The sequence below is a fragment of the Tenrec ecaudatus genome, chromosome 3 (assembly GCF_050624435.1).
Source record: "Tenrec ecaudatus isolate mTenEca1 chromosome 3, mTenEca1.hap1, whole genome shotgun sequence".
NCBI classification, from domain to species: domain Eukaryota; kingdom Metazoa; phylum Chordata; class Mammalia; order Afrosoricida; family Tenrecidae; genus Tenrec; species Tenrec ecaudatus.
In genome coordinates, this window is record NC_134532.1 from 31293610 (window position 1) to 31321060 (window position 27451).

At 43.3% G+C, this 27451-nt stretch overlaps 1 pseudogene; it reads right to left on the reverse strand.

Moving 5' to 3' along the window:
• Positions 1-11512: 11512 nt before the first annotated feature.
• On the reverse strand, positions 11513-11758 carry LOC142443330 (ATP synthase F(0) complex subunit f, mitochondrial pseudogene; annotated as a pseudogene).
• Between the last annotated feature and the right edge of the window lie 15693 nt (positions 11759-27451).

Sequence of the window (27451 nt, forward strand, 5' to 3'; positions counted from 1 at the left end):
GAGAGAAACTCCTTCCTGAGAGGAACAGAAACCCTCAGCCTGATGCAGCTGCAGAGCAGGAGTCTCAGAGCATCTCTCAGCTCAGCATCAGAGGACACAGTGTCTGATGTCTCCTCGGGAGTGAGAACAAGAACACAGGCCACTGACATGACAGGGAAACATCTCCCCACGTGGGGGCACTGATGCCTCTTACTGGATCGGGGTTCTCTATAGTGGTCACTCTGTGACTTTTGAATAACTTCAGGACTAGAGAGCAGATGAAGTAAGTTTTCTTCATGAAATTCTCAGAGTTCAGCCCTTGCTGCCCTTGAAGAATGAGCAGGTGCATTGTTGTAATAAGATGGTGGTTGTGGTGGGGGGTTAATCCTCAGCTCAATTTTCCTGACCTTTTTCTCACAAAATCTTCCCCCAATATTTTCAGAACTTTTTCCGTAAAAGTAGCCGATTATCACTTCTCAGCCTTTTGGCTAAGATCTAGTGTAATCATAGTAGCCATGATCACTCTGTATGTTCATTTGCTTGCTTTTGTACTTGACTCACCTGCCTGCATTCAACTTGATTCAGAAAGGTGCTTTGTAGAAATCTCCTGGTGGAGCGGTGGAGCTGTGGCTTTAGCAAACTTCTCATGGATCCCAGACCTGATCCCAGTCAGTTACACTCATAGGAAAATGCTTTGTGTAGTTTCCTGGTTAAACATGGCCTTACCAGGAGACTCTGGAGCCTACTGAGCCAGGGTGACCTTAGTTCAGAAATGTCTATCTCCTACCTCCCCCTCCTTCTCCTGAGGGTGGTGGTCATACCATGGGGTCGGTGTCAGAGAGGGTATTTGGGATTGGATCAGGCAGCACCCAGGGAGAGGCCGTGGCGATGGAGAGCTCCTATTATTGGTCACTATGGTAGTGACCTTGATCCTTCCAAAAATCAGTGCTACCTACCTGTGACCTCTGAGAGCACCGAGGACAAACCTGTGTGTTACAGTGCAGGTGGACACAGACAGGGAAGCCAGGGTGGCCCTCACAAACACTATCCTGTACGACAGCCTGGGGCGCTGAGACCAGCAGGGGGCGCTCAGGACTAACAGCACAGGCCCAGGAGCAGGAGCAGGAGCAGGTGCAGGGCTGAGCACAGATGCGGCTTTCTGCTTTCACTTCATCTGATTTTGTTCCCACTGCTCTCAAAGAGCTTCTGGGGGATCACTATCTACAATCATAGAAAGTGTATAAGTTTCTCCTAAACTGTAAGAAAGAAACTCACCGTCATCGAGTTGATGGCGACCGAGAATGACCTTCTCAGACAGGCTTGAACTACTCCTGTAAAAAATATTTGCATAGTTTTGTTCTTACGAAATTCTGTCATGTGATCTGCAGGGTTTTTTACTTAGATTCAACTTAATTACTTCAAAATAGAAAATATGATGTTTGTTATATAAATAAACCTTCAGTTTGCATGAGAGTAACATTATAATAACCTGTGAGATTGGCCGATGGAACGGAAAAATAAACGGGCGTGGTGATGTTGAAAGCTAAGTATTGGGCTTTTAGCCTCAAGGTCAGTGGTTCAAATCCTCTGCTGTGGGATTGTACTATTGTCTCTCAATTTCGAAGAAAGGAAACAAATATAGTAAAACCCCAAAAAGTTGGTGCCTGTGGAAGGGGAAAACCTGCCACAAAACTAGAACATGAATATATTCCAAAAAATAAGGGATAGCAAAGTGGTAAGCTTATTTCATGTCAATAGTTGAAAATATGTAAGTCCATGAGGCTGAGGGTGTGGGGTGGTCACGCAGTCCCACTGGCTTCGCACTCTCAACAGATTGTATGTTTACTCACTGCACAGGGTGGTGTGGATTAACAATATTGCAGCCTTTGCAGGCTAAACAGTATGACTTTCTAATTTGCTAGTGTTATGATGAAGCTAAAAATTATTTTGTGTTTATGTTGACATTTACTTAGAGAACTATGACTCTTTCTCATAAATTGGACTTTGACATGAATGCCATCTAAGTGTCTGAAAAATTCTTCAACTTGATATAAAAATAGAGTATTTAAGAATAGGAATATTTTTGATTGAATATATGAAGACTAAAAGTTCAAATTCTAGGGCAACTCTAAAGGACTTTTTTTTGACTGTTGAAAAAATCATTTGATGAAAAAACCTTTTGAGCAAATAATACAAAAAGTGAAAACAAAGAAATTTCATCCACACTTTATTCCTATCAGTGATCTTGGAAATAGCACTCAAGAGATCAAAAGACGAGTTCCATGAGATGAGTCTGTTGCACAAGATATCTGTGAGTACTGGAAACAAGGACGTTCCTGTGAGGACTAAGGTTACTTTGAGGACCAAGCCATGATCATTTCACTTGCCTCATATGCATACGAAAGTTGCACATTGGATAGGAAACCGAAGAATTGAAGCATTTGAATGTTGGTGTTTGAAAAGAAGATTGAATATACCATGGACAGCTAAAAGGACAAACCTATCTGCCTTAGTAAAAATACATGCAGAGTGCTTCTCAAAGGCAAGGATGGCAAGATGTTTGGTCAGCACACTGCCTGATCTAGATGCCCTTCCTCAACACATGTGCTGTGCAAGCTGTGGGCTGTGCAGTACTCTGCTCAACCTGGCCAAATTTGGTGGACCACATCACTGTGCCATGCTGTACCACGCCACCATGTGGTCACAATGTGCAGTGTCTGCTGCCTGTGAGCCAACATCACTCTACATGCCACCACTCCAGATGCTGCACCTCCCGCCAGTCATTTTGCATCCCTACACTGTGAGGCTCCACTGGGACTTGCCTCACTAAGCCGTGTTACTGGCCTCCACTATACCTCACCACCTCCCCTTCCCACCGCCTGCTTCCTTGGCCTTGGGCTAGTGGCCAAGTGAGTTGGAAGGACTGAAGGTGTGAGTGTGTTTGTGTGTGTGTGTGTGTGTGTGTTTTCTACCAAGAATTTATCTTACCTATCTACTGGTTCTAATAGCATGCTTAAAGACTTGCTTTTCTTTTTCATATTGTAGAATGAAATCATACATGTCTAAACTGGAATTACACTAGGGGTACTTTTTAATGTAACACTATAAGGTTGCAAACAAGCATGTTTCTCAATAATAAAGGAAATCTTTATTTCAGATCTTTCTACAAGTTACAAAATCATGAAAGTATAAAAAAAATTTCGACTCTATTTTTTAAAACTCATTATTCTACATGACTATATCACTAATGTTACAAATATTTGAGAAACATCTGCAAAACTAAATAGAGTGTCCAAATGCTGAATAAACCAACAAACCCATGGTATCAAGAAAAAGAACAACAACAAACTCGGATAGAATATCTGTAGAAAGAAAGGAAATACTGAAAATTCACACACACGCACACACATACATATATATACACACATACATTTAAGTATCCTATTAAGGTTTTTATAGATATGCATTCACCCTTTCCTACTAAGAATTGAAAGCCTGGTTGCCATCTCCCTGGAATGAATCTGAGGATCTTATTGGCCCTCATGACAAAATCTAGGTGGCAATTTATCACATTACCATGTCTCACTTCACATAGCAGAAGCCAATACCAGCCTTGAGCACCCAGTCATCATAGAATAGATCCCTTCTTAACACCTATCAATTGGAGGCAGTGGCACCTGTGTGTCTTCCTGGGTCAGAGCCAGATATGAGATTTAAATGCAACAGACAAAGTCTTGCAAAGAATTCAGCTCTCAAATCTACTCAATGCCATCCTAACACAGTATCGTTACATTCTCCTATGAAACCTGACTCATGTATAGTCAGCCTCATTTACAGCAGGACCTGCGGCATCTCATCGTATGAGAAGCCAGAAGGGCCAGGATGCCGAACCTAAAGGCAGAAGTCAGTAATGTAAAATATTCTGCGGTTTCCTGGCACAGTTCTTTCATGAGAAGCCTGGATGAAAAAGGAAGTGAGGCGAGCACAGATTCAGCTTCCTCCCCTCATCCTCACTGAGTTAGGGAAAAGTGTCCAAGGAAAGGGGAGATGCATTTTCCTCTGTGCAGAAAGGAAGAGGGGATGATCACCCTCCACCTCTGAGACCAGTGTGTGCTCTCAGCATCCTCCAACCTTATGGCCCTGTCTAAGCACTCTTCAGAGATAGAAATGACTCTTCCTGAGAATTCTTGTAGACATTATATTTTCATTCCAAACTGCTCGACTATCAAAGCCTGGGACATCCTGGCGACCATGCGCCTGCTGCCGCCTGCACAGCTGGCCAAGCAGCCGTGGCCAAGGGCACCAGGGCCAACGTCCACCACACCAGCCCCAAGTAAATTTTCCTTTAGCCTCACAACGTTCAAAGCCCAAGGGCCCATTTCACGGTCACTTCCATTTAGTATTACCTTGTTTTGGGTTTCTTTGTTTCAGTTTGGGTTTTGATTCTTCTGTGCAAGTTTAGTTAGATTACTTTTGTGATGGAGAGCTTCTTTCTTTTTTTTTTAAACACTTTTTGGGGCACTTAATCCATATATCTCACATAATCCCACAATTCCATAGTTCATCCATCTTAAGCATTGCACAATCATTACCACAATCGATTTCATATTGTCTATTTTCCCACTATGATTAAATCACCTTTAAAAAGACTTGTTAGTCACCTTCAGTTCTAGTGCTCAGTCCCCTCCATCCTTCATTCTTACTCCCCAAGTCCCCTCACCCTCCCCAACTCCGCCACCCACCCACCCGACCCCACCCAGACATCCTTACAAACCCTCACGTTATTTCATCTCCAGACATCCACCCCTTCTGTGCTTCACAAACTGAACCCAACAGAAACAATAAAGAATAGAAAGGAAATGAAATGGGAATGATTTTTAAAACCATAGTAATATATAGATAAAAATTCAAACAAGGAGTAAGAAAAAAGGGCCGCGACCAATATTTTAAAACCAGGGAAGACGTTTCTGTCACAGACCACCAAGAGATCTTGCGCCTAGAACAGACTGTGGTCGGGTCCAGAGGGAGGTCAGCAGAACAAGACCCAGGGGCTCACCTTTGAGCTGAGGAGGCGCAAGGAGTATCGGGAGGAGGCATCGCTGTGTGGAAGGAAACAAGGGAGGGGGGTTAGGAGACCCACAAAGAGAGAATCAGGGAACCACAAAGCCCCAAACCCCAGCTGGGATCCCCTTTCTCCAAAAGGGACTCCGACCATGAACCCCAATCAATCCGAAAGCAGGGAAATAGGACCTGCCTCAAGGACACCCGCCCACCTCTCACCAAGAGAAGCGCTGGCAGGGTTCCTGGGGGAGAGAAAGGGCGCTTGCACCCTAGTCAGCTGAACTAAAATAGCCTCCGCCCACACACATGTCCCAGAGCCCAGAGCCTCCCACCTGGGAGCGCCGGCAACAGGGTGCTCAGGCTGTGGGCGCTTCTCTGGCACCACGAGCAGAGCATGGACAATGGGACCCTCGCTGTGAGCTGCAGTTCAGAATAAGACACCGCCACTTCCGGCCCTTTCTGGGAGTGATCCGGAAGGGGAGGAGCTAGCGGGGTCAGGGAGGAGTAGGGTCTCTGCCTTCACTCCTCTCAAGGCAGCTCTTGCCCCGCCCATTTCTGCTGAGGTGCCAACATAGGTGCCTGGTGAGGGTGGGCGGGGTCTGGTGGGTTTGGGGCGGGGCTCGGGGAGGAGCCAGGCAGAAGCGGTCCACTCAAGAGGGTCCACAGCTGTGGCTGAGACTGCAGCTGCAAAGACTCAGATACCAATAGTGCTTTCCCCCATAGCAGAGAGCGTGCATGGGTGACATGGGTGAAATAGAACAATGTACGTTGGGTGTGTAAGCCTGTGATCAGATTCCCCGGATGTCCATCCTCCTAACAAACTGGAAACACCCAACCATCCAATCCTGCCAAGGTGTTAATGGGGCTGAAACACGAACTAAGGGTCCTCGCTTAACCTTTGTGATGACAGTCCATTCTGTGACCTAAAGCACTGCCGTGTATGACTGATTTTTAGGAAAAGAGAAGTACCTAGCATGCACGTCTAGGTAAGTTATATGTCAGTTTAACAAAATTTAAAAATAAATCTTAAGCAGAAGCAGTGGAAGGGAATGAAGGAACGTGGATGGGAGGATGGTTGTTAAACTCGCCTGTCCTAAGAGCTGGAATTTGTACAATCTTCTTGTTTCATTTCACCGGGAAGCTTTGGGGACAGTTAAACATGAGAGTTATGTTTTTCTATGATGCTTATCATGATTTATGCACTCTGCTAATTTAATATATCACTCACTCAAGTTTCTATCGGTCCAAGAGGTTGTGTATGGACAGTGGGAAAGACTTTACCAAGTTGAGTGATCTGAAATTTAAATTTGCTTCCTCCAGGTAACTCTTGGCTGCCCAGACTCTCAGAACAAGTGTTTTTGGGAAAGATCAAAGTGAACTATTTCCTGATTAACTTGCATCCATAAAGATTGTGCTTCTTTCATGCCTGTCATACTTGGGAATTCCTTTCTGAAAGTTCACGTCAAATTCCAAAGTTCCTGGCTTAAAAATGGAGATAGGAGAATTGTAACACTCTGTTACATTTCCCAATATGGTTACATAATTCCCCAGACAGAAAACTGTCACCTGACTTGATCAGGAATCCAAAAATGTCAGTTATCAGCCAATATTTTCTGAATTAAACTGGTTTATGTTGCCAGTTCTGCTGGAGCCAGCTTATCCTTAGAACTTGGGAAACTTAGCCTAGATTTTGCAACTAAAGGGTGACTTCTCTGGAAATACTTGCTGTGTTAGACTGGATAGACTAGAGAAACAAATCCAGGGTAATTCAAATATGTGTAAGAAAGAGATTTACACCAATAACTAATAGATAACAAGAAAACATTGCATCCCAGGCCAGATCAACTCTAAAAGTCCGATATTAGCCCATATGTCTGATAGTAGTCTATAATTTCCTCTTCAGACTCACACAGCACATGCAATGATGACGAATGCAGGAAGACCACAGGCCAGTGTGTATCCAATGGTGGTAGAAGCATTTTGCACTGGCATGGGTCTCCATGTGGCTCTTCCAGCTATCCAAGTGACTCAAGAGCAGGAAGGTGAAGCAGAAAGAGAGGGTAGCCCAGCTCCTGGGAAAAAGAGTAGAAATTCCCAGAATCTACATGAGAAGGTCATGCCCACCAGGAGGCATCATCAAGTTGTGATCTGATTGACAGGCTAACCTCTACCCCTAGATTTATTTCCAAAGTTGAAATGAAACTATGTAGCTACTACACCTGCTTTCATGTGAGGTTTCCTGTTTCCCGTTCCCCCACCCCCACCATAAAAACCTCATTGTCATCGAGTCAATGCAGACTCACATAGACATTATAGGACAGGGGAGAACTTCCCTGGTAAGTTTCCAAGAATGAAAATGTTTGCTGGAGTAGACCGCTCATTCGTTCTACTGTGGTGTTATAGGTGGTTCCAAACTGCTAGTCTTAAAGTTAGCAGCCCAACTTATACCCTCTTCACAAACAAGGGTTTGTTCATTCATTGTAGATCCACCCACAATAGTATGCAACTAGATTCCAAATGGTTCCCTTGGTTATACAAGCCACTTCCCATTGGGTTGCTCACCTAAAATTAGTGACTGATCAGCAGAACGAGATGTGCCCAGCCTCCGCTACCAAGTGCTCCAAAAGGAATCCCATTAGAATTCCCTGCATAGATTGGGAGAAAAATGTGGACCCAAACTCCAACTCACAAAAGAGACCCTCAAAGAAATGGCCTTTGGTCACTTTCATGTCCAGAACTGAACTCACCCCCTGCTAGCCTAACCAGTCATGTAAGTAAGGTCAAGGACAGGATTTAGCTGATGGGGAAGAATGGAAACAGGAAAGTCCTGGAAAAAGTTGATAGTGTGTGTTGTTTTTAGTTGCCCTCAAGTAGGTTCCAGCTCACAGAGAACCTAGGTACAATCGGATGAAACACTGCCAAGTCCTGTTCCATCTAAGGGTGGATTTTATGTTTGAGCCCATTGCTGCAGCCAATGATCCAGTCCCTCATAAGGGTCTTCCTCTTTTCAATTGCCCTTTTACTTTACCAGGCATGATATCATTTTCCCAGGATGGATCTCTCCTGATAACATATTCAAAGTACATGAGACAACATGTCACCATCCTCACTTCTCAGGAGCATTAGCATGTGTGGTCAATGTTATTGTTAGTCTTGTTAATTCCTGTACAAATCTCCTTGAAACAATGGATGAATAAATGAATTGTGATAAGAGATGTAAGGGCCCCCAATAAAACATTTAATAAAAAAAATGAAATAAATAAAATTACATGACACACTTCTAGCCTAATTGTAAGACTTTTAAAGCTGCAGATTCTTGGAACTAGGAATAAATACCATTTTATTGTATTGTTATTTAAGTTCAAGTTATTTGGGAACCAAGTCAGACAACATGTTTACACATGTTAAACAACATGTCTAAACAACATATTTTAAACAAACTTTTTCATGTAACTCCATTATCAATGTTTGTCTACAGTTTTCTTGAAGTAACATTATCTGACACTGGTGTCAGAATATTACTGGTTTCATAGAATGTGTTGTTAAGTGTTCTCTCTCAACCATTGTTATGTTTGTACCCAATTAACTTGAACTTAACTAACAATACAGTAAAATGCCAAGTTGTTATAACAAGGTGTTCTTGTGTTGAGGGAGGGCTGGAGCAGAGGCCCAAAGTCCATCCACTTCCTCAATGTATGACTATAAAAATGCACACATAGGCCAATACTTCTATTTTATGAATTAATGTAGTTATGTATGTATGACATTATGTTTAGACCTCCATCCATACCGTTCATCCCAGATCTTGTCTCTATTTTATTTTACATCCCCCTGTCCTACAATAACACTCACCCCTTTTCTGCCTCTTAGTAATGCCTCTCAGCTAAATTGCTATTGCTCCAACACCCCCAGGATCTCTAAGTCCTCCTCATTGTTGATTTAATTCCCTAGTTCTTCCCCTATCTATGAAATTGTCTGATCACCGCTCCCTCCCACAAGACCCTCCAGAACCATTGGTCCAGTTGCTTCCCATGCCTATATGGATAGGCAAAACAATAAGAGCCGAGACAAAACAAATAGATTGAATTAAAACTGGGGGAAACTAGCACCCCCCCAAAAAACATATATAAGCATACATAATCTCAGGTTTGTCTGCTGACATTTATGACTATCTTCCCACGGGTCCTGGGGTTCCAGGAACTGCCCCTCCTGGCCTGAAGTCTATTTTTGCTGCTCCTCAGGGGTTTTATGGCTTGGCTTGGTTCCCATTGCTGACCTGTTCTGTTCCCTTATTGGTTCACCCCACTGTGGAGGGAGGTGGGGGTCAGACCAGGCTCACTCCACACCATGTATCCCCAGTATGGTCCTCTGACGATGTACTCTCCAACAAGGGGATATCATGTCTCAAGCTGATGTTGGTCTTACAGTCTTCTCTTTGTGTCCGGGCATTCGTTGTTAATCCCATTCATTCTAATATCTCCAAAAAAACCACACATAATTAAAAAGACATAATTGAGCTAAAAACCTGTAGAAGTAATTGATTTGCTTTCATTGGTAAATATGCCCTGCGATGATGTTGTAGTGCCCTATTAGTATACATAAATTACAAACGTGAAAAAATTTAAGCAGTCCACACTGAAAGGAGAGAGAAAGAGAGATAGGTGAGAGAGAGAGAGAGAGAGAGAGAGAGAGAGAGAGAGATATTATAAAATTAAGGGGTGGTTCTGGTTGAACAATCCACACTGAAGTTTGACAAGATTTCATTTACTGATGAAAAAACCTTGTTTGATAAATGAGATTAACAGGAAAAGAGTGTCATCAAGTATTACATTTTATAATGCAAGAAACACGCAGATCATGATGCTAAGCTCTGGATTTTGGGTGAGCCCTTATTTTGTGGTAAATATTATACATGGTCTCTTACTTCATTTAGCTTTCGAATTGTCTCTGCATACATTTTAGATTCTTGTTTGCTAATATTTTCATGTGTTTGCCTGTGTACATGTGTGTCAGTGTGTACAAGGTGTTCCTAGAACTGCCAAGTGTTCCTGAGAACACCTCCCACAGCAACTTCACCCAATCCACCCCGGGTTTATTCTGCCTTCATCTGGACCAGTGGTTCTCATTCTGTGGGTCGCGACCCCTTTAGGGGTTGAATGACCCTTTCACATGGTTCTCCTGATGCATAACAGTAGCAAAATGATAGTTATGAAGTACCAATGAAAATAATTTTATGTTTGGGCGTCACCACATGAGGAACTGTATTAAAGGGGTGTGGCCTCAGGAAAGTTGAAAACCCCTGATTTTCTGGACTCTCCAAAGGATGGATAATCCAATAAGGAAGGTTCCTGGAGTATAAATTACGTCGATTTAATAATGATGCTGATGTATTACAGGTGATTACCCTTTAATCAGTCTCTTGCCTTCTCTCCTTTATTTCCCAGCTCCTGCTCAGGATCCAGGTGAGCCTGGACGCAGATAATTCAAGGTGCTGAAATTGGGGCAGTTGTGGATTTCAGATCAGGTTGTGCTGTGTGGAAAGAGTGGATCATCCTTGCTTGGATGTTTTGTGCTTCCTGGAAGGTAAACGTACCTGGGACCTAGGCATGTGGACCTATTACACGCCAGGTACCCTCAGCTAGTAGGTATGTAAGACAGACTCAGGGAGGAACATAGCCTTTTGCCTCCGGAAGCCCCTGGGGTTGAGCTCAACGATATTCAGCCTGTGCTAACATGCTGACTCTGAAACCTCCACTAATGGCTTCTTAGTTGCTGCTTTGTCCACATCCGGGCCTCACTTTCATTCCAGGGTATATTTAGATATCCACATGCCCAGGGTGCCTGGTCAGGATTTACCCAATTAAGTCAGCACTGGGTTGGCCACTGTTGATATCATGAGTGACTCTGAGGACTTACTTCTCCCTGAGTGGAGAGCCCAGTGTGCGCTGAGAGGGAGATCCTGGCACTGGACCCACAGGATGTCCCTGGGATTAACATCATTACACTTAAGGGGTGAAGCTGCAGCTCCTACTTGAAGTATGCCTTGTGAGGTTAAGTAGTTGGTTTACTGGAAACTCAAGTAGTCACAGACCCAAATATTTTAGGGTTAGAAAGGTGTACTAAATCTTCTTCAGAGCCCTTAAGTCTGAGGAAAAAGCCCAATATTGTGAAAAATGGAGATCATGGTTCCAATATAAGCACTTTTAATATGATACAACCTCCATCTCTAGTGACATGAGGGTCCCTGGGAAAGAGGGAATGGAGGGGATCAAAGGTAGAATAACCAGTCATTTATTTGTTTCATTAAATATGGTTTCACTACATCTTTTTTTTCCAGGCCTGCACCTTTTATTGGGCACATTCTCAAGGGCTCTTGCCGGGTGGAGGGGAGGGGGTGGTGGCAAGGCAAGTGGCCAGACCAGGAAAGCAAGCCGCCCTCACCGCGGCATTCTCAGTGGTACTTCCTTAACCGCTAGTGTTTGAGCTCCTTGTAGGATAGGCAGTAGCTGAAAACCACATAGGCCGCCAACACCATGGACAGGCCTGCGACACTCCCCTTCCTCACGTTCACACACTTGCTATAATAGCGATCGTAACTTCTCTGAAAGGCGCCGACAATGCCCGTCGGGGTGAAGTCCCGCATCAGCACCCAGCTGGGCAGCTCCGAGATCCTGACATCCAGGAGGCGCTTCTCCTTCAGGGTTACGGGAAACGCCATCTTTCAGTCCTGGGTGTCTGCTGCGCTGGGCCGCGCGGGCGCTGCTGTGTCGGTTTCACTACATCTTTGAGGGAGAAACCAGGATACGCTGTGACCTGCAAATTAGTGAGTGAGTACTTGAGCTCTTGGTCACCTTGGTTATTGGGTAACACATCCCAGCATATGTCTAATAGCAGAGAAGGCTCCCTGAGTGTAGGACACAGTAGAGCTGAAGAACACGAGTCCTGTGATAAATCTTAGTCATAATGCTTTTTCTCATATTTAAACATTTGTATATCCCTTCAGCTTGCCAAATTTCATGAACCATTTGTAAAAGTTAACTGAAAACACAGGATGTGTTGGTATTTCCTAATTTTGCATGTCTACCTCTCGCAGTCCCTTACATTTAGGTAAAATCTGGGAGAGGAGACAGATCCACACACATACTTAGCAGCATGAGTTTTTTTGGTGTGTTAGGTTTGGTGCTTAGCTTAGGGTTTTAGTGTGTTAGAGACAGAGTCTGTACTTAAGATCGGAAGCTAGGTCCTGAGATTAATCAATGTTCCTGGTTCAAGAACAAGAATCAAGAGATAGAATTGGGTTAATTGAGATGATTTGAGATTCAGATGTTGGTGGAGAGATTAAAAGTCATTACGTTTAGAAAGTTTCTGCCTAACAGATTATGTTTCGAGTTGATTAGGAGTGTATCTGTTAAGGTATAATGATGTAGAGATACTATTTAAGGATTAGAATTTTCGGGGTAGTTTCTGAATTTGAGATTTAGGGTCATAAGGTTAGGATTAAGTTGATAGACTCTGATTCAAAGAATTGGAGTGAATGCATTAGGTTAGATTAGGGTGCATGGTCATTGGATTTGTTAAGCACATGTTAACTTTGTTGTGGCATCAGGCGATGCTCAGGATGTTAGTGGAAGTTCTGGAGTATGAGTGGCTTTTTAACTAGTTATCAGTGTGTTGGAAGGATACTCAGCACATTAACGTACAAGGGTTAATGGTTTGGGAGAAGGTGATAAGCAGTGAATGCATAGGGATTGAAGTATCGAGTTAAAATTGTGGACTGAAATATAGCTGACAACATGTTTCAGTTTATCAGCTATAAATAAAAAAATTTTTTATTTGGATGAAAAGCTCTGTAAATATCAATCAGGTCAAATTGTCCAATTATGGAGTTTAGCTCTCTAGTCTCCTTGTTGAGTTTCTTTCCCTGTGATCTATCTTTCTCAGTGAGTGGTGTGTTAAGGTCACCCACTATAATTGTCGAGTCTGTGATTTCTTTCTCAATCTTTTGGAGGGTTTGGTTGACATATTGAGCTGGTCTCTCATTCAGGGAATATATGTTTAGAATGCTTAGTGGTTCATTGTCTATGATTCCCTTGAGCATTATATCGTGTCCCTCCTTATCTCTTTTTATGGTTTGCACTTTGAGGTCAATTTTATCCGAGATTAGGATTGCAATCCCTGCTTTTTTTGTATTGCTGTTTGCTTGGTAGGTCCTTCTCCAACCTTTAATTTTCAGCCTGTTTTTGTCTTTAGCCTTGAGATGTGTCTCCTGCAGGCAGCAAATTGATGGGTTGTGTTTTCAAAGCCATTCTGTTAGTCTCAGTTTTTTAATGCCTGAATTCAGGCCATTGATATTCAGGGTTATTATCTCCATGTGCAGACTCTGTGATGTCATTTTACACCTTTTGTGTTGGGAGTTTTCCTACTTTCCTTTCTCATTAGTGTGTGTTTTGTGTGTGTATCATTCTTGACTTCTTTCCATCCTTAAGCCATTGCTATCTTGGGGTCTGTTTTCTCTTTGTTGTGCTCTGGGTGAGGTTGTTCTATGTGTTAGTCTCTTATTTGTGCTTGGTGTGTGTTGTTCTTCTGCCCATACTGAGTCGGCGAGGAACTTTTGTAAGGCTGGGTTTGTTGTAACGTATTTTTTGAGTTTTTCCTTGTCTGGGAAGACTTTTACTTCTCCATCGATCTTGATCGATAATTTGGCTGGGTAGAGTATTCTTGGATTTGCGTTGTTTTCCTTCAATTTTTGGAATATGCTACTCCACTCTCTCCTTTTTTTCATAGTTTCTGCTGATAGGTCTGAGCATATCCTTATGTGGAAAACTTTATATGTGATTGCTTGTTTTTCCCTAGCTGCTCTCATGACTTTCCCCTTTCCCTCAAAGTTGGATAGTTTAACTATTATGTGCCTTGGTGATTTCTTCTTGAGGTCCCATCATGCTGGTGTTCTTTCAGCCTCCTGGATGGTTGCCTGGTTTTCATTCATTAGGCTGGGGAAGTTTTCCTCCAAGAATTCTCTTGCCATTGTTGCAGATGACTTCTTTGTTGTGTCTTCCTCCGGTAGGCCAATAATTCTAATGTTGTTCTGCTTCATAGCATCAGACATAGCTCTTAGGTTTTCTTCAGCTTATCTAATGCTCTTATTAGATTTTTGTTCACGTTTATTAAAGTCTGCTTGGCTGTACTCCAAGACACTGATGCGGTTCTCTGATTCCTCCAATCGATTCTCAAGGAACATGATTCTGCTATTGTATTTCGTTATCTCCTCGCTATGTTCCTGTATCATTTCATCCTTTTTCTGTATTGTTTCCCTCATATCCTGAATGGCTCCAAGCAGCATTCTGAGAGTTTCTTTGTATGGCATCTCAATATCTGCTACTTCTATGTATGTTGCTATGTTCAGGACATCTCCTGCCTTTGTCTTTTGTTTCTCCTATGTTTTCGTTGAGGTTGTTGGGGCTTATGGTTGTTTGCATTGAGTTGTTTTAGAGGGACCAGGTGCCATTTTCTAATCTCTCTCTGAAAGTCTTATAGGAATACTTCTTTGAACTGCCTACAGCTGATTTTGCTATGGGATTAACCTACCACTTTATCTTCCTGTGGCTTCCCTATCAGGGAAGTGCTCCAGATGGCAGGTCAGCTGCCTGCCCCAGTGTTGCAGAGGCTGGGCTGAAGTTCCTGCGATTGGTTTGAATGTTGATAAGTGTTGCCTGAGCTGCCAAAAGTCTCAGGTACACCGGAAGGACCTCCCTGGTGAGAAGTCCGAGGAGTATCCCCTGGAGAGCAAGCAGGCCTTTCCCTAGCCTTGGGCTATCTATGCAGGGTGGAGCTCACCTAGCTGGGTGTGGCCCAGGCGCAAATGCCCTAGGGCAATGGGAGTGCCCGTAAGTCCGCAATGGAGTGTGAGAGAGCAGGGTAGGAATAGGAGGGGGAGAAAAATTAAGAAGTGAGACTAGACTAAGCAAGGGTATAGGGAAGTGAGGGAAGCAAAAGCAACTATGTAGCTGAGTCCCACTGCCTGCCTGTGGAGCTGCACGGGCTTACTCCCTGCCCCAAGCCCCAGCGGCAGTCCGCAGCTGAGCCCCAAGAAGAGTCGCAAGAAAGCTGTTGAGCAGCCCCCAGAGAAGTGGGGGGACAGAGAGCAGAGTTGTTAACAGACCCCGCAGTGTACCTGATCCCTGTTCCCTGCCTGTGGATGTTTGGGGGTTTGGGTTTAGTCCCTGCTCAGACAACACGGTGTGGCAAGCTGTGACTGTGCTGTGAAAAAGCCCCTGCGCAGCCCTCCAAAGCTGTGTGGGAATAGAGAGCAGAGATGCAAACAGAAGCAACAATGTATCGGAACCGGATCCCTGCCAGTGGAGCCACAGGGGTCCTGTTCCTGCCCTGAAGCAGGTAGGTAAAACTGTGACTGTGCTGAGACCAAGCCCTGCTACAGGCTCCAAATGGTCCCGGCTCCGGCAGATACAGCAGCTGGGTGAGTGTCGAGCCCCAGCCAGCTTCCACTGAGGTAAACCAAAAGCCTCCAGCCCCTCAAAACCCCGTGGATCTGTGCATACTTATCTTTATGATGTGCCTCCTGCAATCCAGTGGCATTGAATTTCCCTCTAAGCAACTGTCATGGGCTGGATTCTGCCGAGTCCTTCTGGTATGTGTGAGAAATATTGTTTTTTATAAGAATGATCATGTCATATTTCTCATAGTGTGTGGCCGTTATGTTAGAACCACTCTCCTTCCAGATAGCAATCAAATTCTTAATATCACCAGCTTTATGTTTCTGTGTCGACATATGCATAGTATACAAACATACATTTATATTCATCTACATTAGCATGAGATGGGCATGAAAGGTTTCTGGGAATATTCCACTTCTTCATGTTTTATTGATGTACCTATTCTATCTCAAAATTTACTTTAATTGAGTAGATTATAACTCAGGTCAAACCTTTAGGTCCATGTAAAAAATCACCCGTATTTTTCTGAGACAATAACTCTTTAGAAGAGTAGAACACTTTAAGTTTCTCCCTTGGGATACATGGTGATTTAGAACTGATGACCTTGTAGTTGTCAAGCAGTATTCAAAGAGAAATTGGCAATTAAATTAATCCTTGAAGTTTTACAACAGTAAAAAATATAGATTATGATTAGAATATCAAGTTAGAAAGATATAGGGCAAAAGCCAGATCTAACACTAAAGATGAAAAGAGGACTATTTTCCTCTTCGCCACTACACCAGGTGATTAGGTTTGGGCTGCAAATCATGGTGCTGTTGAAATGAACAAAATTGATCTCCGTATTTAAGATGAGGCGATCTATGTTTATACAGATTAACATCCTCAAGAAATCCTATGTAGAACTCCACTCTGTAATTCTTTGTCACTATAGTTTCAAATGGACTAAAGAGCAGGGTTTAAGTATGTGTAGACTGTGTGTTCATTGTGCACAATTAGTTATATATATCACATATAACAACTCATCTTTATATATTTATGACACTTATTACATATAACAACATAAGTCTATATGTGTATGTAAATATACGGTATTAAAGATGATAAGACAATTTTGGCTCAGGAGGGCTTATCTATAACTATTTTTTAAACATTTTATTAGGGACTCATACAACTCTTATCACAATCCATACATATATATACATCAATTGTACAAAGTATACCTGTACATTCTTTGCCCTAATCATTTTCAAAGCATTTGCTCTCCACTTAAGCCCTTTGCATCAAGTCCTCTTTTTTCTCCTTCCTCCCTGCTCCCCCCTCCCTCATGAGCCCTTGATAATTTATAAATTATTATTTTGTCATATCTTGCCCTATCCGTCGTCTCCCTTCACCCTCTTTTCTGTTGTCCATCATCGAGGGAGGAGGTCACATGTAGATCCTTGTAATTGGTTCCCCCTTTCCAACCCACTCTCCCTCTACCCTCCCAGTATCGGCTCTCACACCCCTGCTCCTGAAGGTTTCATCCACCCTGGATTCCCTGTGCCTCCTGCTCCTTTTTGCACCAGTGTACAACCTCTTCTCTATCCAGACTTGCAAGGTAGAATTCGGATCATGACACTGGGAGGAGGAAGTATTTAGGAACTGGAGGAAAGCTGTATTCTTCATCGGTGCTACATCGCACCCTGACTGATTCATCTCTTCCTCTACACCCCTCTGCAAGGGGATCTCCAGTGGCCAACACATGGGCTTTGGGTCTCCACTCTGAACTTCCCCCTTCATTCCCTATGGTAAGATTTTTTTAAATGATGATGCCTTATACCTGATCCCTTTGACACCTTGTGATCGCACAGGCTGGTGTGCTTCTTCCATGTGGCCTTTGTTGTTTCTGAGCTAGATGGCCGCTTGTTCACTTTCAAGTCTTTAAGACCCCAGACACTATCTCTTTGAAGAGCCGGTCACCATCAGCTTTCTTTGCCACATTTGCTTATGCACCCCTTGGTCCTCGGCGATCGTATCATGGAGCTGTGCAGCCAATGATATGAATTTTTGTTCTTTGATGCCTGACAACTGATCCCTTTAGGACCATGTGATCACACAGGCTGGTGTGTTCTTCCATGTGGGCTTTGTTGCTTCTGAGCTAGATGGCCGCTTGTTTATCTTCAAGCCTTTAAGACCCCAGACACTATCGCTTTTGATAGCCGGGTACCATCAGCTTTCTTCACCACATTTACTTGTTCACCCGCTTTGGCTTCAGCAGTTGTGTCGGGAGGGTGAGCATCATAGAATGCCAATTTAGTAGAAGAAAGTATTCATGCATTGAAGGAGTGCTTGAGTAGAGGCCCAGGGTCCTTCCATCACCTTAATACTAAACCTATAAATATAGACACAGATCTATTTCCACATCCTCATATATATTTGCATGCACATGTCTTTGTCTAGACCTCTATAAATGCCCTTTGCCTCCTAGATATTTTCTCTATTTCCCTTGACTTTCCTCCTGCCCCACTATCATGCTCCGTCCCCACCTGGGTTACAACTATACCTCTTCTTTATGTTACCTTACCCTTGATCATTCCCTTCCAGGCCTGTCACTCCCCCCTCACCACCAATTTGGATCTCATGTTTTCCCCTTGTCCCTGGGTTTGTTAACACCACTTCCTTACCCCCCACCTCCGCTTCTCCCAAGTCCCCCCGGAACTGTCGGTCCCGTTATTTTTCCTTCAGACAGTTCATCCAGCCTATCTTTTTATCTGTAACTATTAAAGAAGGATCTCACCCAAACATTTATTCGCTAGAGTCACTGGCAGTTTCTGAATTGCCACCTTTTATGCTGTGAGCTGAGTGCTTAAACATCTGTATATAAGACAGAGTTTAAAAAGACTCCCCAATGGCACAGTGGGTAAAACACTTGGCTTCCACCCAAAAAGTTGGCAGTTCAAGCCCACCAGCTGCTCTTGGTGAGAAAGACAAGAGTTTAATATCAAGGGTAAGTGTACATCAAGAAAGCATCCCAACATGCTTAGAGTCAGGTTTGGATGCATTTGAATTGTGGCTACTTTCCTGCTACCCTAACCACCATAAAGGGAAGAGAAGGAAATTTATTTTGTTTACTCTCTATGTCATAATGGAATGCTCTGCAATAAAACAAGTATTATCTTAAATCTGTGCTCCCGGGAGAACTTATTCACCTTAACACAAAAAGTCTTTAAATTATTTTAAATGTTCCAGGCTAACTTTTATAGAGATTAAATGCCATTCAAGACATATACTCCAGCGAAGTTCAGACCTTGGTTTTGTACTTCTTCTTTTTTTAAATCATTTTATTGGGGGTTCATACAACTCTTATCACAATCCATACATACATCCATTGTGTCAAGCGTATTGGTACATTTGTTGCCATCATCATTCTTAAAACGGTTGGTTTCTGCTTGAGCCCTTGTTATCAGCTCCTCATTTTCCCTCTCCCTCCCCACTATCATGAACCCTTGATAATTTGTAAATTATTATTATTTTGTCATATCTTCCACTGTCCAATGTCTCCTTTCACCCACTTTTCTGTTGTCCATCCCCATGGGAGGTGATGATATATAGATCCTTGTAATCAGTTCCCCACTTTCCACTCCACCCTCCCCCCAAACTCCAGGTATCGCCACTCTCAGCACTGGTCCTGAAGGGATCATCTGTCCTGGATTCCCTGTGTTTCCAGTTCCTATCTGTACCAGTGTACATCCTCTCATCAAGCCAGAATTGTAAGGCAGAATTGGGATCATGACAGTGCATGGGGCGGGGAGAGGAAGCATTTAGTAACTGGAGGAAAGTCGTATGTTTTATCATTGCTACATTGCACCCTGACTGTCTTTTGTCCTCCCCGAATCCTTCTGTAAGGGGATGTCCAGTTGCCTACAGATGGGTCTTGGGTCCCCAATCTGAATAGGATTTTTAATAAGAATAATAGGATTTGTTGTTCTTTGATGTCTGGTACCTGATCCCTTTGACACATTGTGATCACACAGGCTGTTGTGCTTCTTCCATGTGGCCTCTGTTGCTTCTGAGCTAGATGGCCACTTGTTTACCTTCAAGCTTTAAAGACTCCAGATGCTGTATCTTTTGATAACAGGGATCCATCAGCTTTCTTCATCACATTTCCTTATGCACCTGCTTATCTTCAGCGATCAAGTCAGGAAGGTGAACATCATGAAATGCCAGTAGTATAGAACAAAATATTCTTGCATTGAGGGAATACTTGAGTGGAGGTCCAATGCCCATCTGCTACCTTAATTTTAACCTATAAATATATGCACATAGATCTGTTTCCCCATTCTCATAAATATATTTACATATGTACATGAACTCTATAACTGCCCATTTGCTTCCTAGTTCTTTCATCTATTTCCTTTTTTCATTTCTTGTGTCCTACTATCATGCTTAGCCTTCATTTGGGTTTCAGTAATTCCTCTCGGTTATATTACCCTTGATCACACTCTACCAGGCCTCCTACACCTTCCTCACCACCGACTTGGATCCCTTGTTTTTCCCTTGTTCCTGGGTTTGTTAACACCATTTCCTTTTTACCCCCTCCCCCTCTCCCAAGTCCTCCCAGAATTGACAGTCCTGTTGTTTTCTTCTCCAGATTGTTCATCTAGCCTATCTTATTTAGACAGACCTGCGGAGATAATAACAGCCACAAAAACAAGACAGAGGAAAACAAAGCAACAAAAGAAAACAAAACAACAACAATAAAAACAATTACCACCAAAAAAAATGCCTATCTATGTTCAAGGACTGTTTGTTGCCCTTTAGGAGTGTTTTCTGGTCAAGTCTGATAGGGTGCTATGCCCTAGCACCAAAGTCTATTTTTGGTATTCCCTCCAGACTTTGTTTCTCTGGCCCCCCTGCTGGTCTGCTGCATACCCTTAGTGTTTTGCCTCGGTGTGGTGGAGTCAGATAGGGCCGAATTCTAACACTGTGCCTCCAGTGTTGTCTCCTGTAGAGCTATGTGTCAGTAAGGGATGCTATATCACATAGTGGGTCCTGCCATAGGGTCCTCTCTGTGGACTGGTTGTTGTGAGTGGGGATATTGTCCTCAAGGCTTGCTGGGCCAGGGTGTGTTCCACTATCTTTTCCTAGTCCCTTCTTTCAGAGTATTCTGAATCTATTCAAAAGAACCTACATTTTCTTGCACTGAGTAAGGTGGTGTGGCTGGCACCTGAGCGTGGAGAATTGTTTGAAGTAGGGCAGGGAGGTTCAGTATTTTTAACATCTATGTTTTTGATTCTCTGGTGCAAAATGTTCTGTACCTGGGTGCTTCCAGACCTTGACTAAATAGCATGAATTGTAGGAGAGTTTTCTTTCAGTTAGATCTTCAAAAAGCTTTTGTTTTCACTATAGTTTTGGGAGTGTGCATTAGCATAATCATCCCTAATTTGGAAAAAGAGCCCACGCATATTACATAGAGGCTTTACGTCTTCTTTGTAATCAGAGAACAATTGCAAGAGTCCTCCCGTTAAAGGGCCCACTGGTCTTTTGTGGGACCATGGCTTTATATTCATCTTCAGTGGGACAAGAGCAATTGTCTCTCCAAGGGTAATTGTCTAGGTCTTGTTCCTGATGGAGTTCTAAAAGACGGTGGGTAAAAAGTTTCCCTGTTTTCCTGTATCTGAGTGATCAAGGGTCAAGACTTTCCCCAAAGAAATAAATTATACATAAATAGCAAGTGTGACAAAAGGAATTTTATTGATACTGTGAGCCACTGTCAAGCCAGGTCTAAGTTCTCAGTTGTCTTTGTTATCATCAGTGAGCAAACTGGCTTTATGAGACACTTTGGTCACTTCACTAATAACCTGTAGTTTGTCTTCTGGAACTTTCAGTCAATGATTAAAAGCTTCAGAAAGCTTGATTTTTACTTGTTTACCTGGTAACTGAAGTAAGTTGGGTTCTAGAAGACTTCTTTGGATTCTTTCTTGAGCAGTCATCACTGTTTTATAATTTCAGAGCAGATGGTTTAAAGTGGCTATCATGGCTTGCTCGGTACGGGTCTGGAAGCGGCTGTGCTCAGGATTAAGTTCCCACTTCACAGCTTAGACCACAGTTCCCTCTGACCCCGATTTGACTCCCTGCCATACTTCATACAATTCTCCATGCTCAGGTGCCAGCCACACCACCTTACTCAGTGCAAGAAAATACATCATCCAGTCCCCAATGTAATTGTTCTTAATAAGTTACTTTATTTAAAACATATTTCTTATTGCAGTTGGTGTTTACTAATAATTCATTTATTTGGAAGGACGGGATCAAAATTATCCTACTTTGGAAATATATTAATTTCAGAATACATTTTCCACACTTTGTAACACAGAAAGCTGGGTTCCTGGATGCTGTCATTAGGAAAATATGTTTGAAATTCTTTACATTTTCAGGGCAAGTAAAATCTTCAATGCGGCTCTTCCAGACAACGTTTCTAACTCCCACAAATGACCTTTCCCTGCTTGGGTCTATTAGGAAGGTTTGGGGGTGATATTGATGGGGTTCACCTCAGTAATTCACAATAGGATTCCCTAGAGAGGATCCCACTTTCTATAAAATGAACCACACGAAAAGCAGGAGGAAGGATGGCATTGCCCACAGGAGTCACGGATGGATGAAATTCTCCAGTCCTATGATCCCTGCACAGTGGACTCCCCGATCCAGATGACAGCTACTCCATCAGAGACTGAGCGTGGAACCATGATGCACTTCCCAATCCACAGAGTAAATTAACATAACTGTTCTTGGACAGGAGGCTTGCTTAATGGACTCAAGTGTCTCTGGGGGTTCCTTTAGAACTTTGGGCTGACTCACCCTGGATACTGGTGCCGAGTGCCTCCCGGATGAGGCTTGCTGGAGTTGGGTGCCGCAAGGTGCTTGAGTGGAATGCCTTCCGTTTGATATTTATAACAGAGTGGTATGCGCTTCCGGCATATATTAACGACTTGACTGAACTTTACATGTCCTCATAAAGAACTCAGTGATGTTTCCACTGGCACTACTCTTACTGGAGTTGCTCTGAAGGAGTTGCCACGGGTCATATCAAAAAAGAAGAACTTTATTGTGCCCACACGTGTCGCAGTGAGTCTGTATCCAGAAAGTGAGCCTTCACACCTGGGGTGTTGAGGACTTTCACAGGAAATGGGTCACTCACAGGAGGCTGTTGGGATTGGCAGGCCAGTGGAGGACAGCAGCTAAAAAAGGCAGGTGAGGTTATATTAGTGGAGGGTGTGCTAGCAATGTCAGGGGCTTCCTTTGAGGCCTGTTGTCTCTGGAGCAATGAGTTGTCCCTGCCGCATTACAACTTGTCCATGAATTGTGCAGCTATTACAATGGATAGTAGAACCTAGATATGTTCAACAGTAAGATATTGTCCTATCCATAAGAGTTTAGGAAGTTAGTCTCTTCTGTATACAAGGAAAGAACATTGTCCTTAGGTCACAGAGATACACAGAGCTATCTCTCGCACTGGGGAAACTTTTCTCAAACCCAGGAGTGCAGGAGCATCTGAGTGGAGAGTGGCCATTTCTCCCGGGCAAGGCTTCCTTCCTCATGTGTGACATTCACATTGTCATTGGCTATGCGCTACAATCCGTAGTGGTTCCCAACTGAGTATTTGCATCTTCTAGACAACCCCCAGCGTCACTTGAGGAGAAGCAATGGAAGCGCTGGGAGGTGATCATTTCCTCTGGATTTCCACCTCTCCTTACATGTGGTCCACTTCAATTTCCTCTCTGTCAGGACAAGGGAAACACAGGAACAACTGTATTCAAAGGCAGCTGATGTACAGAGTCCTCTCTACACAATGTTCTTGTATCACTTCCGAACCCCCACCTGCAAAAAACTCTTTCGGCCATGGAGAGAGGAGGGTTTTAAGCTTGGGCAGGTCAGTGCTGCTTTCAGTGAGGACTGGAGTTTGTGAGCAACGCAAGATCCTCCAAGAGGAGAACATGGTGTGGCTGTGTCTCCTTCTCTTCCCGGTGGCTGCAGCCCCAGGTGAGATCGTCCCTGATTTTAGAGATCAGAACAAGGCACGGTAGGTCTGTCTGGAACTCACTGTGGTTTTCTTTGTTCCCAGGTGTTCTGTCCCAGGTGCAGCTGCAGGAGTCAGGGGCAGGACTGGTGAAGCCCTCACAGACCCTGTCACTCACCTGCACAGTCTGTGATTCTCCATCACCACCAGAGGTTACTGCTGGGAGTGGACCCGCCAGTGCACAGGGAAGGGGCTGCAGTGGACTGGGGAGATTTGTGCTAGTGGTAACACTTACTACAGCTCTTCCTTCAAGAGTAGCAACTCCATCTCTAGGGACACAGCCAGGAACCAATTCTCCCTGCAAGTGAATTCACTAACTGCTGTGCATTATTGTGCAAGAAACACAGGGAGGGGAAGTTAGTGTGAGCCCAGTTACAGCCTACCCTGCAGTCTGACAAAGGCTCAGGCTGAAGGTTGTGCCCAGAGCCCAAGTGTCAGAGCTCATACCCAGGTGCGCGGAGCTGGTGTTAGGAGAAAAATCACACCAGCTCTGTGCTCTGCTTGCTGTTCTTATGTTTTCCCACTGCTCTGCTCTTCTTTTTCCCTCTATGAACAAACAGTGACCCATAGCCCTCTGCCCCCATCCTGCCTTCATAACTTCTATTTCAAACAAGCTAACAAACAAAAACAAAACTTTCTAATCTGTTTTCTTCACATATGGGGTCTTAAAAGGATTGTTTCCAAACAAGCGGCCCTCTAAGTGAGATGTCAACTAAGCCTACATGGAGGAAGCACACCATCATCACTGAAGGATGGTAAACCATTTAATCTGAAGTTGAAGGAGGATCTAGTATCAAAGACTAAATTGTGATGGTTGAGAGTGGTAGCCCAAGATTCATTTGTCGAACTTCATAGGAAATAAGTCTCTGGAGAAGTCCCTCCATCTACAATTGAGGCATGGAGAAAAGTGGTTATCTAACAGAGAGCTTTGGAGAGATGAGTATAAAGGATCAAAAACGTCAATCTGGCTTGAACAGTTACAACATTGTCAGTAGATTCCGCCTGCTCTACTGATGAGGCTGACCCTTATCTGGTGTCCTACATTTTCTTTATTTTTGGTTTGTGGTATTTGCTTTGGTTTGTGCTTGTCCATATTAGAATGTATCTCAGAGGTGTTATGTCATTGGAGGTCACCTTCTTGAATTTGTGTTATATGTTTTTCCATTTTTTGTTATATGCATCCTATGATTGATGAACCCATAGAGACAGCAAGGAGAATAGGGTTTCAGGAGGAGGGGGTACAATGGTGGAGGTGGGTAAAGGGGAGACAATGTCAAGGAGGCCATGCACGAAAAGAATGTTTGGAAACCGTCATAGCAATTGTACAACTCTGCTGAATGTTTTAACTGTCGAATTATATGATATCTATCATATTATTATTATTATGTATAATAAAATAAAACCTGGCTTCTTCAATAGTGTACTTCTTAGTTGGGGCATCATTGAGCATTCTCATAATGCAGAACTCTGACAAACCCTTCCTCAGTCAGGTGATCAAGGTCAAATTAACACTGATAAGTTTGTGACGGTGTATATACTGTCACAATAACATAGACAGTTTCCAATCAGGCTATTCTCCAAAACAAATCAACAACAACAACAAACAAAAAAAACACAAAATAAAACCTGACAAACACCGTCAGAGCTGTCAAGACAATTTTAAAAATAGAAAGGAATTTCTCAGAATTTTTCACAATAGAGAGCAAGCTAAAGGGGCATGATGACTAAATGTAATATGATGTCTTCTATGGAATCCTATGGCAGGGATAGTACCTTATGTAAGATTTAAGGAAATCCAAACAAATCATAGATTTTAATTCATAACAGTGTATCAATATTGGTGTTTGATGATTAATATGTGCCATTATAAAGCAAGGGAAAATCAGGAAAGGCTGGGAGGTAATGGTTTGGGGGAGATTATATAGGTATGTCTTTCTATTATCTTTACTGGTAAAATTAAAAATAAATTAATGAGTTTACATCTCTGCCATTGTATTAAACATGCAGAAACTGGTCCGAAGTCCATTCCCTCCCACTGATCCGCTGCCATGAAGTCATTTCTGTCTCACACCAGTGGATGGGAGAGCAGTGCTTCCCTGCTTCTCTGAAAGGGTGTTTCCAAAAGAAGCAAAATGATACAGTGTTCTCTTTAGGAGAAGCTGACAGATTTGAACCACAAACACATATAGTTACCACGCCCATGTTTGACCCGTTGCACCACCAGCAATCTTTGATGTAAATTTGACCTCATCCCTCCATCTTCCCAATAAACAGTTTGGTTCCTTCGTGGCAACTTTATAAAGTTCTCTTCAAATAACTCGAGTCACTCCAGGCAGTGTCATTCCAAGGGCACTTTCCCATGGATTCGGCGACATTATAATCTTCCAGAACCTCTTTTGCAAGCCTTCCAAGTCAACATTTCAAGTAGCCAGTGAAGCAGAGTTAATGATCCTGATTACATGATTGCCCAGTTGATAGGAATCTATGAAGAACTGATATGAACTAAGATGATATCCATTCAATATGTTGGTACATAAAATCTCGAGGGAAAATGTACATTTTTCAAAAGTAAATAATTGCAGTTTTAAAATGTGCTTTATTGTATTGGGTTACACATTTCACCATTAAGTTTGAATGAACCAGGAAAAGAAAGTTCTGGAATCTGTTCTTCTAGATCCTTTTGAATAAATTTCTCTCTCCACTATCTTCCCAGTAACTTACCAGGTGTTGGCAGATGTTGCTGTTGCCTCCACCTGCAACCCAGAGGTTTCTCACAGGCTGCAGCATCCAGCTCCTACAGCTGGGTTTGTGCCTTCTTCTAGAGAGAACTGTCCTCAGTCAAAGCTGCTCTGTACCATGGGCTGACCCAGTGTCCACAAGTTCCTCTTCTGGCTCAGGACAGGATGAGTTCGCAGGGGAAGGTATGAGAGCAGCAAGAGCCCTTGCTGTCTGTCCTCGTTGTTCATTGACACGTGTCCCCCATTCACCAAAAGACAGCTTCTTGAAGAACACAGAAATTTGGGCATCCCAAGGGCATCAGGACCTTTTACAGAGAGTTCTCATATGATAGGCACTCTTTCTGGGCACAGAAATCGATCAGAACCTTCACCCACAAACCCACGGCAATATTGCTGCTGTTGTTAGAAGTTGTCCATCAGTTCGGACTCGTCTCCACCCTGTGTAGAGAATGAAACACTGCCCGAGCCTGTGCCATCCTCAAAATTGTTCTTGTTGTTGGAGCCACTGTGTCCATCATCTTCTCAAGGGTCTTCCTCCTTTCGCTGCCTCTCCACTTTACAAAGCATGAGGGCCTGCTGAAGAGACAAGTCTGTCAGATAACATGTCCAAAAGCCTCACCATGCTTTCCTCTGAAAAGAATTCTGGCTGTACTTCTTTGAAGATGAGTTTATGGATTCTTTTTTAGGACATGGCACTTTAAATATTTTTAACCAACATCAAAATTCAAATGTGTCAATTCCATTCTGGTCTTCCATTTTCCATGTGCAACTTTAGCATGCATAGGAAGTCATTAAAAATGCTTGGCTTGGGTGGAGTGCATCTTTTTGGTCACAGGACCACTTGGTCCCCAGGAGTCATGAACCAGACTGCAGTTTCCCCAAGCAGCATTGTGATAGCATACCTCTCCAAGACTGACTTCCCTCCCCTATCACAGTTTCTAGCACTCCACTCGTGTCCCCGCCTCACCATTCACAAACCTGCTGCCTCTCTGCTCTACTCCAAGAACAACGGGTTCCTCCTCACCCCTGGATATTCATGTTCCCTTCTCCCTACATTTATTCCTCCTCACAGTCTTACCACGTTGACTTTCAACATGAGAGGCACTGGAAGAATCCTAACAGTAACACCTTCCCTGATTGCAGGTCCTAAGGTGAAGGACACAGAA